The 16360-nt window shown below is 36.6% G+C and overlaps 1 protein-coding gene across 7 annotated transcripts in view; it reads left to right on the forward strand.

The window, feature by feature from the left end:
* Positions 1–16360, forward strand: part of LOC114252949 (peripheral plasma membrane protein CASK) — a 250090-nt gene that overhangs the window by 211545 nt on the left and 22185 nt on the right. The window lies entirely within an intron of this gene.

The raw sequence follows: 16360 nt of genomic DNA on the forward strand, positions 1-16360 counted from the left end.
TTTCAAACAAATATTTACAAATTTACTTATCTCTATTTTTCTATTTTTAACTATCTCTATTCACATTTATTATTTCACAACATATCCGTTTATTTGGATGTCTATTTATTTTCGCTGTTCTTGGCGAACATATCTCTATTTAACTATTTATCGGACATTTCCCTATTATAACTATTTATTCTTCAACTTATTTTAACATACTATTCATTTATTTGTTACGGACATTTTTCTATTATTTTACAGCCAACCTATAACTATATTTTCTATCTACTTTTAAAACTATCTATGTCCGTCGTGAACAATATCTATTTAACTGCATTTATTTATGTCCGTCGCGAACACCTTGAGATAGAAGTTCTAAGGTCTCAGTATAGTTACAACCGCTGCCCCACCCTTCAAACCGAAATACACCACTGCTTCACGGCAGAAATAGGCAGGGTGATGGTACCCGTGCGGTCGATGGCACTATACGGAGCACCCGTCTGGTGCCATGTTCTTACCCACGAGAACGTCGCCGCGCTGCGACGCCGGCAGCGCGCGATCGCAGTCAGAGTTATTCAAGGATACCTCACAGTCTCCTACGAAGCGGCGCGCCCTAGCGCAAGTGTAGCCGGAGCGCGGGGGCTCCAATCTCGGCAGTCCGTGCTAGAGCCGTGGTCTCTTCGTCTGGCGGACCCGTCGGCCGGCCTCCGTACCGTCGAGGCGATCTGCCTGGTTCTCGCGGACTGGGTAGGCCGCGACCGCGGAAGACTCACCTCCGGTTACCTGTGCAGACTCACAAGACATTTTACCACCACGCAAACTTTTTACCACAGCAAATCTTACCAGCCACCACGCAAACTACAATTTTGCGTGGTTCCACCTCTCCTACACGATGTTACTCCCACACTGCGGAAGCCAACCGCAAACACTTGTCAAGCACGCACAAGCACGCACTTCACCAGAAAAACTTGCATCCGCCAGCGGGACCCGAACACCGCCGCATCGCCAGACACGAACGCACCGGACGTCTTATCTTACAGGTCACGACGACTTCAGATGTGTCAATTTTTCTTCCCCACGGAAACTTGCTTGCTTTCTTGTTTGCTTGCTGGAGCCCGAAGTCATCGAACGTGTAGTGTTATTGGTAATGAATCTAGTAGATTCTAAAGTTTCAGCGACAATTCACCGTCTCATGTCTTGGTTTACTGCACTAGTGCCATGTAACTCTAGCAGTAGTCATTGGCTTAAAAACTATTCGTGTCGGAACTACCCACTCGTCATGACAGATCCATTATTGCGATCGAAGTTTCACTTGAGACTTGCACTTGCCTTAATTTATTGCAACAGCTTGTTACGTGTCGTATTTCCGCTAGTAAATGCCATGTGATAAATCGAGAGTCAACTGGGCAACATGAACGTAAGATGTGACGATTTCTTCGTGGCTCAGATCTTCCATCGAGGTAATAGAGACGTTATTACACGACTTACGTATGCTGCATTCACGCTCTTGTGGCGTACTACTACTAGTATTCTGATCTGCATCATGTTTTTTTTTGCTGTACTTCGAACATGTTCAAACACGTCACGCCAGTGAGAGTAGAGTCCTGATCTCACTTCTGATGTCGTAGGCGGCACCAGGGATGGCTGAGCGGTAATTTCCGTCATCACTCGTATTCGATTGAACTCAGTTTAGTCAATAAAACTTTTCAATAAAAATTATTGAAACTCAACACACATAACTTTCACAATGACAGGATAAACCGACAGTTTCGTTGCACATACCGACAGACTGACTGACTGACTGACTGCCAGAGACTCACTGACTGAGACGGACGGAATGACTGTCTGACACGGAATGCTACGACTCTGTCCACGTACCGCCATTTTATAACTGGCGTTACGGAGTCTACCCTTCATTTTGTGATATTTATCAAAACAACATTTCATCATTTAAAATAATAATCAAAACCACCGTCTTAATATTACTAAAAGTCGTCAACCACGACACGGCCATTCTGTCACTTTGACGTTTGTGTATCGTTGATATTCCGAACTATTGACCCGGATGCGACATATATATATAAATGAATTGCTGTTCGTTAGTCGTAGTTCGTTAGTTAATTTTGTGCGATATTTATTTTGATCTATCTATTTAATTTGGTATTTGTTTTGTCATCTCTCATGTCATATTTCTACTCTATCAGCTTTCTAACTTTATGTATTATTAATATTAAAAGCTATATATCTATCTATATATATAAAAATGAGTTGCTGTTCGTTAGTCTCGCTAAAACTCGAGAACGGCTGGACCGATTTGACTAATTTTGTTCTTGAATTACTTGTGGAAGTCCAGAGAAGGTTTAAAAGGTAGATAAATATGAAAATGCTAGGAATTAAATTAAAAAAATCCTTTGAGGTGTCCCCCGTCGGACGGATTTCTTTTTTGTTTTGATGTTTTATGAAGTTTATTTTACACAAAAGTTTAGGCCTTTTATTTATCGATTGAGGCACTACGAAGTCTGCCGGATAAGCTAGTCTATAGTATATAATAATTTAGCTTAAAAGCTTAACTGATACCAACAATAATTAATCAACAATAATTTGCAATAAAACTTAACCTAGGTAAAATAAGTTTTAGTTCATCCATATATAATACCAGTTTCATGAATGTCGCCCTCATGATGTGACTTTAAATATTTTCTCGTGTTCGCGTCTGGTCACTTTGTACGAACAAGTTTTCCTGTCGACGACGTCCCTGTAGCTACTAAATCACGCTCTGATGTTATCCATTGAGTTGTCTCATTCGCGTTTTTAAGCTCTAAGAATCTTGGGCTTTCACTAAAATTACCTATTTTATGTGATGACTCCACTTGTTATGTTTCTTTAAGTCTTAACTACTTTCGTGATTTAGTATTGGGTATATATATTATTGGGAATGGAGAATTGGGGCCTAGATATTCAGTTTTTGATCTAACTATTTAAGTTGGTATTTGTTTATCATCTCTTGTGTCATATTTCTAATAATATTAAAATCATAATCTATATATTAATACGTGAAGCAAAAACTTTGTTCCCCTTTTTACGGAAATTGCGCGGACGGAGAAGTATTAAATTTTCCACACTTATAGAGAACAAGCGACCCGCCCTCGCTTCGCTTCGGAAACATTAAAACACACATGAAAACAAAAAAAAAAAATTTAAAAAAAAAAAGTAGCCTATGTTCATCAGGGACAATGTCGGCTTCTAATGGAAAAAGAATTTTTCAAATCGGTCCAGTAGTTTCGGAGCCTATTCGAAACAAACAAACAAACAAATCTTTCCTCTTTATAATATTAGTATAGATATAGAGAAGGAGTGCAGAATGTTAATATTTTTTTAAATTATGCACAAGAAATACATTAAATCAATTAATAAGAACACTACACACATTACCATGTATTTGACACACACACGCATGCATACTATTTGTTTATTATCAAACTTTTCTTATTGCTGCAATTGAGCAATGATTGAAATTGCATGCAAATTGAGAATATATGAAATTAATATTGTTTGTCTTTATTAATATTTGTCTGAAGGGCAGTCTTGGCGAAATCTGAGATTAAAAAATTATAATAGTCTTTGACAATAGAACCATAATAGTGTACGCGTACAAACTTATAATTTCAATTAATTATAGTCGAATTTCGACTACCGGGGACCACTAGTAATATTAAAATCATAATCAATATTAAAAGCTATTATTATATAATTTTAGATACCGAAAGTAAGTCGTTGATCGTGTATGGGCAAAATGGAAGTCATGAATAAAAATTTTTATTAAAGGAAAATAATATGACCTACACTCTGGCGATTATGGCTGAAATTTAAATATCGTTTACTGAAACGAATACACGATGCGAATAATCTGTTCGATTAATCCGTGAACCGATGCGTACTCGCAACACCGGCTACAACATCTACCTAGTCAGGTCATAAATTCTGTCACATGTTTAATGTAAAATAATTGAAACAAGTTTATTCATTATGTAACCATTCATATACCAAAATGAACTTAACAAAACATAGATTCTTATGACACTAAAGTTTATTCAAAATAACCTCCGTGATTTGAATACAGGCCTTCAATCTGCGCGGCCAGTCGTCTATCGCAGCACGAACGAGGTCCATGTCAATATCGGCGGCTGCCTTAATCAAGGATGTCTTGAGTGACTCCAAATTGGGATGAGGCTTTGAGCACGCCTTTTCCTCCAAGTGTTGCCATATCTTGTAATCTAACGGATTCAAATCTGGACTGGAGGAGGGCCAGTCTTCGTGCCGGATGAAGTCGATTTCACGCGCCGCCAGCCAGTCTTGTATGCTCTTCGCTCTATGAGCTGGCGCCGAATCTTGTTGGAATACCCAGTGCCTGTTATTGAACATGGTATGAGAAACAGGTTCCACAAGGTTCGTCAGGACTGTATTTTGATACACAACTGCATTCGTTTTTACACCTTTCTCACAAAAATGTACCTCTGTTAAGCCCCAATAAGAAACTCCCAACCATACCATGAGCGAGGATGGAAAATGACCTCGTTGGACACGCGGAATACGGTTGCTCGCTTCTCCACTACTGTGTGCGTACACCTTATCATTTTGTTTGTTGTAGCTCTCTTCTACGGTAAAAATTTTTTCATCCGTAAAAAGAATTTCCCGATATTTTTTTCCCGCATACCGCTTCAACAAAGCGCGACATCTCTTCAGTCTCAGGTCCATTAGACGAGCATTCAAACGATGTCCTGTTTTTCTTCGATATGCCCGAAGCCCTAAGTCTTCATTTAACACCCTTTTCACCGTGGTTCTGCTTAACCACATCTGAAGGGCCAACAGTTTCTGCTTACGTTTGGGATTTCTTTGAATTCGCGCCTTCACAGCTTTTATCACTGCTGGAGTCCTAACAGACCGAGGGCGACCACTTCTTGACCTGTCATCTACACTAGAGTCTTCATTGTATCGTTTGATGGTACGATAAACGAATCTTTTGGTTATATTCAAATTTTTCAGTATGTTAAAAATTTGAATTGGCACGTAACCGCAACGATGCAACGCAATAACTGCAACTTCTTTAAGCGTCCACTCCATATTTAAAAATGAGTAAAATTCTAAAAGTATACATTTTTATTTTCATGAACAATTCGAAATTCGAATTCAATAAACTTTTTTGTGGCCAGCATTCTAAAAGAAAAGTTTTTACTGTGTGACAATACTTATGACCTGACTAGGTACATTCCCCTAATTTAACTGGGGTATATGTATTTTGCGTACGACAGTAATGCTATCTACATCGGGTCGGCCTTGTTTTTTACCATCAACTGCAATGAAAAAGAGCCAATCACAACTCTACAAATTTTCAAGTTTAAAAAAAAGATATGGTTTTATAAACAAAGGTTAGTGTGTTGGCCTTTATACTTAATATAAATTATTTACTTAATCTTAAATAAATAATAAAAAAATAAAAATAAAAATAAAATGTTAAGAAAAGAACGCATACAATGATGATAATACAAATAAGTTTTTTTTATTTTTTTTTATTGTACTTGTAGGCAGACGAGCATAAGGCCCGCTTGATGGTGAGTGGTTACCGTCGCCCATGGACTTCAGCAATACCAGGGGCAGAACCAAGCCGCTGCCTACCACTTAATACTCTCCACAAGCCTCGTTTGAAGAAGGACATGTCATAGCGCTCGGGAAATACCGTGGAAGGGAGCTCATTCCATAGCCGGATGGTACGTGGCAAAAAAGACCTCTGGAAACGCACTGTGGATGACCGCAGTGGCTCCAGGTAGTATGGATGAACTCTACTCCGGTGGCGGGCGGTGCGATGGTAAAAACGAGATGCCGGTATCATCTCGAACAATTCCTCAGAGCACTAATATAGCCAAATAATATTTTTTTGTTCCGATTTTGCTCCTTCCTAGTAAAGTTAACCAATGGATTAGGCATACGTATATTAGGAATACGTATGGCGGCTTCCCCAAGCTAATAGAAGGTATCGATCGATCATCATTGACTTTGCCGCTTGGTTTCCTCAATTTCCTCCTTGAGCTGGGTGCTCACCAAACCATCAAATTGATGCGAGCAACATCACACTCTTAGCTGATATAAAAATAAATCTTTCAAGACCTTCATTAAGTAATGTCGAACATTTTCATTCGAAAAAATACATTTCACAAGTCATTTTAAATTTTATAAATATTCACTTTTATTTTGGATGAGCTGCTTTTAAAAATACGTTCCACCAAAATTTATGCCGGAATAATCTGTCTAATGATTTCTTCACTACAAATTAATTGACATCGTTCATCTTCCTAAAGTTAAGTTCTCTTTTTTATCATTTTCGTGTTAATTAACGTGACTACATAGGTATTAATCATATTTGTCGTTACCCTCGAAGGCTTTACAAGTTTGACAGCTGCGAACTATACTTTCTTGAGTTAGTTAATTAGTCTCTTGCAATACGCCCATGTTTCTGCGTTTCCAAAACATAATTTGTGGCTCGAACTCTCCAAGTTTAGAAAGTTTAAACTTGCCAGAAGTTTTACGGAATTATCTATACTAATATTATAAAAAGGAAAGATTTGTTTGTTTGTTTGTATTGAACAGGCTGCGAAACTACTGAACCGATTTGAAAAATTCTTTCACTGTTTGGAAGCTACACTATTCCAGAGGGACATAGGCTATAATCTTTTTTGAAAAAAATTAGGGATCCTTACTAAAACTCCAATAATGTAACCTAAGGTGTAAAAAAATAACCTAAAATATTCTTTACATCGCGTGCCCTGCGAAAACTATTGATGATAGAATAAAATAATGTACTACGACTTTGTAGAACACATTATTATTTACAAAAAGCGTCGCGGAATGTCTAACTATTATAGTTATGCCGCAATAAGTGTTATTTTATTTAAAAAAAATAAAACAACGTCAAATATCGTTGAAAATTTTCTTAAAGACCCGAGCGGAGCCGGAGCGGGCCGCTAGTATTTTGTAAATGGACGTGTATAATATACATAGGTAAAATTTAAATGGACGAATATTTTCAGTCTTGCATATTTATTATGACATAACAGATCCCAAAAGCATCGGACACAGATAGCATACAGGAATACCAAATAACGCAGTATGCACTTGTGAACGCAAAAGCGTGTTTGCATTTTTTTTTTTTTTTTTTATTGCCTTTGTTGGCAAACGGGCATACGGCCCACCTGATGGTGAGTGGTTACCGTCGCCCATGGACTTCAGCAAATTGCATTCCCACAGAAGGCCATTCCATACGTTACGGACACCGTTGTAACAATTTCAAATGTTCGTTTAGCCCCTGGTTTGAACAGTGTTAATTTTCGCCTAAACTTGGGTCTTGTATTTCAATTTATAACTATGACTACATAGATTTGAGTACCTGTCCGGAGCAACAAAGTCATTTGAAATTACTTTGTCGTTGCAATTGCATTGATTGTTTTTTTCAAATTGTGGAAGATGCAATTATTTTCTTATTTTTCTGCGCAATGTTGGATAGGTACTTAGTATTTTAAATAATGTAATTTCTTTTTCTGCCTAGTCTTGCACCGCAGTCAACTTCATTTGTAGGCACTAGGATAATTCCGGGCTGTTCCCATGTAACTTTTAACTGTTGTTCACCCTGGAGCCTTTGGTCGTCTCTTGGTTTTCTACTTTTGTATAAGGGCTATAGCCTTTTTCATAAAATATCTTCGTATCGCCTTGATAATTCGATTAGTCTAAATTAACCTGTACCATATTGCACTTTTTTCTTCATAAAACAAACATGTACACATGGAGTTAAGTCGTGTTATGCTTGCCAATAAAATTTGCATAAGCTGCATCACCGACTGCTTCTGTGAACAAGCTGAACGTAGCTCTACAAGTTATGTCGGCATCGAGTTTGGCTCAGGAAACTTGCTTTTTCTTGCGGTTTGCGCTTTACTTCTTAGATTAAGCTCTTCGTGGATTTTTTATAAAATTTGTGGAGCTTATGTCTACTACTATTTCTTGATGTTGTAAAACTATCCAAAATAAGAATATCAATACATAATATGTTCAGACTAACAATGCTCTTTCGAAAGAATGTTCCGATAAACAATTTGAACATCATTATATATATAACAATTATGTGTACTAGTGGTAAGACGTTTTTTGAGTCTGCACATGTAGGTACTACCACCCTGCCGTGAAACTGTAATGTGCTTCGGTTTGAAGGCTGCGACAGTCGTTATACTGTTGAATCTAACAATGTAATTGTGATGTCATAACTCTGACAGTAATGCTATTAAAAATATAACTTTTCCAATGATGGTCAATCTCTTAACATTTCTACGAACACAGCGGTGAGTTTTCGTCGTCGCTTTTAAAATTGACATTCTTCGGGCTAGGAAGTTTTATTTAGGTACTTTTTATCCATTCTTTATCACATTGAAGGTAATAAAAAATCTGTAGCCTATACCTCAGCAGCCGCATATAGAAAACATTCACGCATCAAAGATCCTGTGAATTTTGCTATACAATAGATTTTTCATCTCTTGTAACTCTTTTTATCTCATTGAATTACTGACTAACATTATTTTATAATTACTTCATAAAATGAAATTGTAACTCTATTTAACGCATAGTTCTAGATGAGCCAGCGCCAGGGAAGGCAATTCCAAAAGATTAATGACAATAGAATGCCTTTTGACATCAAAACCAGTGTTTCAATGTGCGACAGCTATTATGAATGCTTCATTGTTCATTGGTGATTCTGAAATTCTATAATCCTTTTTTTGTTTTGTTAAAATGGCGGTTTAATAGTTTGATATTTAGATATACATTTACTCTGAAATCAATTTAATTTATTTGGATTGAACGAGTTACTATTGCAACCTACATAGTGCATTCTAACTTTGAACTTTAAAACAGTAAAAACTACTTCAGTCTGTGCTCGGAATCCACTTTCCGCGCCACGTTTGTCTTAACACAATTCTTCACTCTTCAACAGTTCCACATTCAAAGTGCTCCACATACAGGCCACGATCTTGGGCACGTTTTCGAAACGAGCTAAGCGCCTCAAGTGCTCCATTGTGCCAAGACTTATGTAGCCGAGGGAAGCGAAAAACAAATGCGACCCTAAGTAGCTACAGCAAACATTTGGGCTTTTCTATGAATACATGTTTTGGTTGCCTAAACACTCGCTGTTTGCTTAGCCGACGTTATTTTACTACCGCATAGACCCTCTCCGGATTGTTTACCTTGTGAATAATTTGTCGGATAAAGAAAATCTCTTTTTCGTATATTTATCCGCCCTATCTTCGGAATGTCGATGAATATGTGCGTATTTGTCTCTCGTTTTACGTAATTTTCCAGTTGTCTTAGCAAATGTTACAGAACTCTCGTACCTCACCGATTGTTTTGGTCGGTATTCTATTAGCAGTTAACTGAAAGAAGTATTCTGTTTTTTTTTTTGCTATAGTCGGACATTGGAGCTCATGGCCAACCGGGCAAAAATCAGAGGCCATATCATACACGGCCGTTGTATTATTCGAACTGGAACGCATGAATTCTTCGCGGCATATAAAACAGTGGTGATCCGTATACTATCTCCAGTCATTAATTACAAAAGCTTATAAAATTTTGCTTGGTATATTTTTAATACATGATAATATTCCTTCAGTTTGGAAATCTTTCGTGTATGGGCCTTCCGAAATTCTGACCATTAGTATCTACTCGTAGCCCGATATTTCGATACGAATTTGCTGAGCGTTTTACCCATCAGGTCACGGGCGATTCATGCGTTAAATTCTTAAGCTAATCTATATAAATGAAATACTAGAGGTTGACTGTTGCGCTCATTCCGCAAAAACTATTGAATACCTACAATATCTACTTACCATATAGTATGGTAAGTTATGGTCATTGTTTAAAAAAATCCAATATCTTTGTTCTATCTAACACCAAAATTCTACTCGGTTATTCCGCGTAGAATTTTAACGAGAATTCCTAGTTTTGGAACAACACAGAAATAGTAACAGTCAAAGTTGATTTTTTATTGCGAGTACTAAATTCATAAATATTCTAACTCATAAAAAAATGTTAGGCGAACTTATCGGAGACAGCATTAAACTTAACCGTTCAATAAATCCACCACGGGACTAGCGAATTTCACGAGTTTATTTCACGCCAGTCGAGAATTCTGCAAAAGAAATCGAATGTCACAAAACAAACTAGAGGACTCCCGAAGTTTTGACAGCATCGTTCATATTAACTTTTGAATTTGCATCAGTTTTGATATTTCTCATTCCGAAAGTTTATGATTAGGCGCCTTCCTGATACAGTTATTAAACAGACACATTCTGTTGGCAAAAGTGGGCTTTGCATCTTATCTCTGAGTTGAACCGCTTCGGCTTACTTTGTGCTACTAAGTCAGGTCGTTAATTACTTTTTGTTAATTTCATGTTGATTTTTTACTTTAGTCCGGAATTTCAACTAAGTTAAGTAACCAATTTAAGTAAGTTGAAATTGAGGTAGGGTTTGTTCGTCACCGCGAGAATTAAGTTAAGTATCGAAACGTTGGAAACACAATGACAGTAAAGTAGGTTTAATTATGTCTACAATCGCGAGCATTTAAATAAAACAATAAATTAAAATCGTGTGGAACCTTGGGGATTTGGAAAGACGGTTGAGTTTATGTTTTATACCGTATATTCGAAGTATATACCATTTCACTACTGCGCTATCGCACGAAGCTGAGTTTATTTATATTGCATAGATGCATAAATGCATTCATTCTCAAAGAGTTTTTATCATTTCTTTTACAAACCTATCTGGCCCTGAAGAGTCCACTGCTGTTGGCAGTAGCTTGTCTTCGTCGCTGACATTACTGTTGACAATGAGCGACGATGACTACTCATCGTCAATTGGGCCTAGTGCCTTTTCAGGCCGTAAAAAATAATTATATTACCAACGGACTATTACCGAAGCCGCTTTGAGACGCTGTTACCAATATTCCTCACAACGACAAAACAAATGGAAAACAATCTTATTTTGTTACGAAATGCATAAATAGTGATATGCTATCAAATGACGCATAATATTGTTACTGGCTGGGGTTCGGCATAAATAAAAACTCTACTGAAGTACAGATTAAAACTATATTTAACACTTAAAACACTTACAGAACACTTTACACTTCGTAATTCACTTCTTCCACCTCGCTTCAGATAATCCGTACGTTGTTTCGCTTCGAGTAGATCCGATTACTAACTGCCCTCGTGTCATCCCTGCAACGCTTTTATGGTGGATACGATGCCTCTACAATTATCGAGAACATTCTCATTAAGGCCTTTGTTTCTATATGTGTTTCCGCTATTTTATAATAGATGGCGTTGCACTTCTTGATCGTTCTCGATTTTACTAGTTTTAATATTCGTTTCTACTATTCGACGAGAAATTGCGTTGCTCTTACCGGCGTAACAACAGTATTATACTAGCTAGTTCCTTTATTCCTATAGCCACTCTCGAAACCGTTCCTATGCTCGATATAATCTAAAACAATAATGCTATGGATATAATAATTATCTTTTAGATCGTTATACATTTATCTGTTTTTTTTTACTATTACTTAGGTGTGTGAACAAGCTCATAGTGCATCTAGTGTTTGGTGGCTGCCGGAGCCTAAAGATAGCATAGCGTGAAAAACGACACACATCTTGAGGCACAAGCGTTAGTCTCAAATAAATTGTATGACGTCTGTCTCACCCTTCAAAGCGAAACGCATGACTGCTTCGCGACATAAATAAGAAGGATGCCGATGCCTACCACCCGTGCGGGCTTACAAAACGTTCCACGTAAATTTATGTTTTTGGGGGACTACTATTATATTTATTACACGATATTACTTTCTTTTACCATGAACCTGTTAAGTACATACGTATTTTCTTACGATACTGGACCTATAGGCCTTGAAAATCGACATATTCTTATCGCTCGATACGCATATACCGGGTATCCTATCTTTTTGGCAATGTTGAATTTAATGTTAACATTGACATATGTTCAATATCAAAAAAGGAGGTAAATATAATTTGAAAAATTACAAGGTTAATTTATCGACCGGAAGACCCGAACAGTTTGTTTATTGTAACAGAATGTGTGGAAAAAGCAAATCCCCAATGAGCATAAACCCGTACAATTGCTTCCCTGAGTCGTGACGGCGATAACGTTACGTTGTAACCGCTTATCCTACTTAGGGGACGTTACGAACACCCTTAAATAAATTCACCTCACCATTTTGTTTACGTGGAAATGTGTGTGTGTCCCTTGACGATGCTTTTAATGGTTTTGGATCGAATCATTCTTCTTCGATAATTTTTGTATATTATAAAAATTTGGCTTCCACAATGTTCCAAATTCAAGAACAAATATTTAAAAATAAAATAAAAATATATATTTTTTTATTTTCGTGAAAAACGTTCTTTCTACAGTATTTAGCATGACGAAGCAGTTAATGCCTTTCCGAAAATGAAATTAACATATTACACTAGTGAATATGTAACATAAATCCTTTGAACTTATTGTTCCCTTTTATCCTTTCCCTGATTTATTACGAACTACAAATAGTTTAGACCTTTTTGTATTATCCGTTCTAGGGTCCGCACCGCTGCCGTGGAGTTTATTTCTACTATTTAATTTATTTTGAATAGATCGGGGCACGGTAACATATCGTTTGTGATATTTCACATTTCAATTTCGTCTAATCATAAAAAATATTAACACAAAATAAAATCGACATAAAAAATCAAATGAGTATAACTTTAGAGAGAACATTAAAGTAATCGAAGTGAATTAAAATGGTATTATTAAGGTTGACAGCCGCGACTGATAAGTGTGCACAGTCTTTTGGAACGCTGCTTGCGGACGCGTTCTAATGTCTATTCTACAAATAAGTGTAGACGAGCAAACATATCGAGTAGTGAAAGTGAGAACTTTCTAGAATTAGTGGCAGCTGCTTTATGTTGTCTGCCCAGAAAGAAAATAAAAAGAATCTTTTTTTAATGTATGATTATAAAGTAATTCCCTTAATTCCCTGTTGCGTACCCCGTATCCGCACCCCGCGCATACCATCCGCCGACGTTTTCGACTGACAAAAACATCCGGCGAACCAGATTTCTGTCGGACGTCCGAAAACTCAAGGTCAGTCAAAGGTTACGTCCACGACTTTCCTCCAAGAGTTTACACAGCTCAGTGTATACTCATATTCTAGATCACGGCCATCAGCTGCGTCCGATAATTTGTTTCCAGCTTTATCTCGGATGTTTTTGGTGAATTTTAGGAAGCGGCTTGGCTCTGCCCCTGACATTGCTGAAGTCCATGGGCGACGGTAATCACTCACCATCAGGTGGGCCGTATGCTCGTCTGCCTACAAGGGCAATAAAAGAAAAGAATGAAAAAAAAAGAATTTATTGCAACACTCACGCTCGGTTGCGGTGTTCGCGCATAATATTTGAGCGAGTGTAGCTTAGCAGTTTCTCCCGGGATGTTGTTTACCAAGAAATTACAAAATTATGTAACGCGCACTGAAATTTTGCAACGTAAACTCTTTGGTGGTCGTATTGTCTTTGGGTTGTTCGCCTAACGTTCGAAAGTCGACCATAATAACTGAGACTTCAAGATCCATTTTTGTTTAGATTTTCTCTAGCTATGCTATTGACATTTTGAAGAACAAACTGGTTTCTCCGCTAAATATAGTCAAAAGCTGTCTACAAAACAAAAAGGAAATCCGTTGATTATTAGAAGAGTAAATGTTAGTGTACTGTTTCGAATTACACCGATTTATTTGCACGAATTCGTGAGTCAGAAAATTTTTCGTAAGTACAAATACTCATAATTACAGCTTCTATCTACATAGATAAATAAAAATGAATGTTTCTTTGTATGTTTGTATACATGTATGTTTCTATACATTTTTAATTCATTCATCGGATCGTGATGAAACTTGGTATAATTTTTATTAAGAAATATGTCGATCACGACAGGTGGAATAGCGTTTAGTTACTACAATAAAAGGGAGCTTTTTAGACATGTAAGCGTTAAACACAAAGATTTACATTACACGGATTATACTAATATCAGTTATAACATCTGTGTATTTTATAAAAAAAAATTTCATTAACACAATGCGGTAGTTACAGAATTAAACTGTTTCGATAAACTGATAAAACTTAATCTGTTCGACTAAGTGATTTGGAACGAAGTTCCTTATGGGACGATGCGGAGGGGCACCCTAACCGGGAAAAAACGTCCATAACGTAAGATTTTTATTAGTAATGCATACAGTGTACGACTTAACTTTGTAATAAAGTACAAAAAATAACATATTTTTTTATCATTCATTGACCACGATCTCAGAGCGTTCGTTTGCGCGATCCACTAACTCTTAAGCAAACAACCGTGAATGAAGTGTACCACAATAAGTTCGCACGTTACCGAATGACCGTGGGTTGTTGCGAGCCTCCAGTTTTATTTTCTTTATACCTCGAATAGAACTTAAAATTAATATTTTTATAATAAGGAACTTCGTTCCTATCCGGTGTCCCACGAAACCACACATCTTTTTTTTCTTCATAAATGTACTCCCCATAACGATTCTCTACCAAAACAAGTTCATTTATTATTCGTGTGTGATAAACACAGACGGTGAGTGAAGTGAGAATTTTGATGGATATTTTTGTAAGCATCATCTTTTTGCTTGAGTACAAATAGCTATACGAATAGTATCGTTGTATACTCTGTGGTGCTGGCAACGAATACAAATCTATGTTTTCATGCAAACAGTTCATAACTCAAGTAGTGTACACGAACAAGAAGAAAGAAAATATTGTTATTTATTGTCTGCTTTGTGTAAGATGAAGTTTATTTTCGTCAACATCTGGTTTGAGCGATTTTGGAACTTCAATGAGTCGTTTATGAGATTACACGAATAAAACTACGCTTTTTATTTCGATTCAATAACTTGTAAAGTTGTTGAGTTGCTGTTTTCCAAAATTGGCTTAGTTTTAGAATCAAGTGAAAATTTAACAGATTATTTTAGCAGTGATTAGTACTTATATCTAATGAATAATAACGATAGTAAATATGATTAAAGTTTATTATTATCTTCCTCCAAAAGACATAAACGCTCTCGTTATTCATGACATTAACAATCTGAGTCAAACAAAAATGAATAGTCGTGAACTTTGTGTTCACGCCATACCTACTGTCTATTACAGAAAATCTGAAATTCAGTGGTACAAGATACTGCTGAAGCACGAACGCTTAATAAATTATTTTATAAGTGACTAGCGACCCGCCCTCGCTTCGCTTCGGAAACATTAAAACACACATGAAACCAAAAAATAAAAATAAATAAATAAATAAATAAAAGTAGCCTATTATCATCAGGGACAATGTCGGCTTCTAATGGAAAAAGAATTTTTCAAATCGGTCCAGTAGTTTCGGAGCCTATTCGAAACAAACAAACAAACAAATCTTTCCTCTTTATAATATTAGTATAGATATTATACTTGTTTTAAAATTTATGTTAAGTTAGAATTAATTTCGTACTGGAGTTAATATACATTATTGTTTTTTTTTTTCGAATTTATCAATTGTGATTTAAAAAATGGGCTCTAGGTTGTGTTTTGGAAAATGTAAAGGTAGTTACGAAATATTTGAATATTTTAAGTCAGTCAGCAATGTCTTTCGTAATCTGTTGAAGGGGGAGACAGTAATAGTATAAATTACTCTTATTTTTCGAATTTCATGTGATGTGATTTTTTCTTAAAGAAAATAATCGACAAAATATCTTTTATCCAATGATTCACTGTAATTAAAATTCAAATTTAAAATAAATAAAAAAATTCAATAAATTCATTTCGTCAAGTTGTGTTCGTATTTAGGGATGCACCGGTGTTCGAATCCCAGGTGGGTACCTATTTTTCTAGTGTAATACGTACTTAACAAATGTTCACGATTGACTTCCACAGTGAAGGAATAACATCGAGTATTAAAATCAAACCCGCAAAATTATAGTTTGCGTAATTACTAGTGGTAGGACGTCTTGTGAGTCGTCTTGTGGGTAGGTACCACCACCATTCCTATTTCTGCCGTGAAGCAATCGGTTTGAAGGGTGCGGCAGCCGTTGTAACTATACTGAGACCTTCAAACTCATATCTCAAGGTGGCTGGCATTTGCGTTGTAGATGTCTATGGGCTCCGGTAACCACTTAATACCAGGTAGGCTGTGAGTTCGTCCACCAAGCTATGCAATAATTAAAAAAACCATTTTTGTTAATATGAACGACACATTTCAGTAA

The sequence above is a fragment of the Bombyx mandarina genome, chromosome 06 (genome assembly GCF_030267445.1).
Source record: "Bombyx mandarina strain Sakado chromosome 06, ASM3026744v2".
Lineage (NCBI taxonomy): Eukaryota > Metazoa > Arthropoda > Insecta > Lepidoptera > Bombycidae > Bombyx > Bombyx mandarina.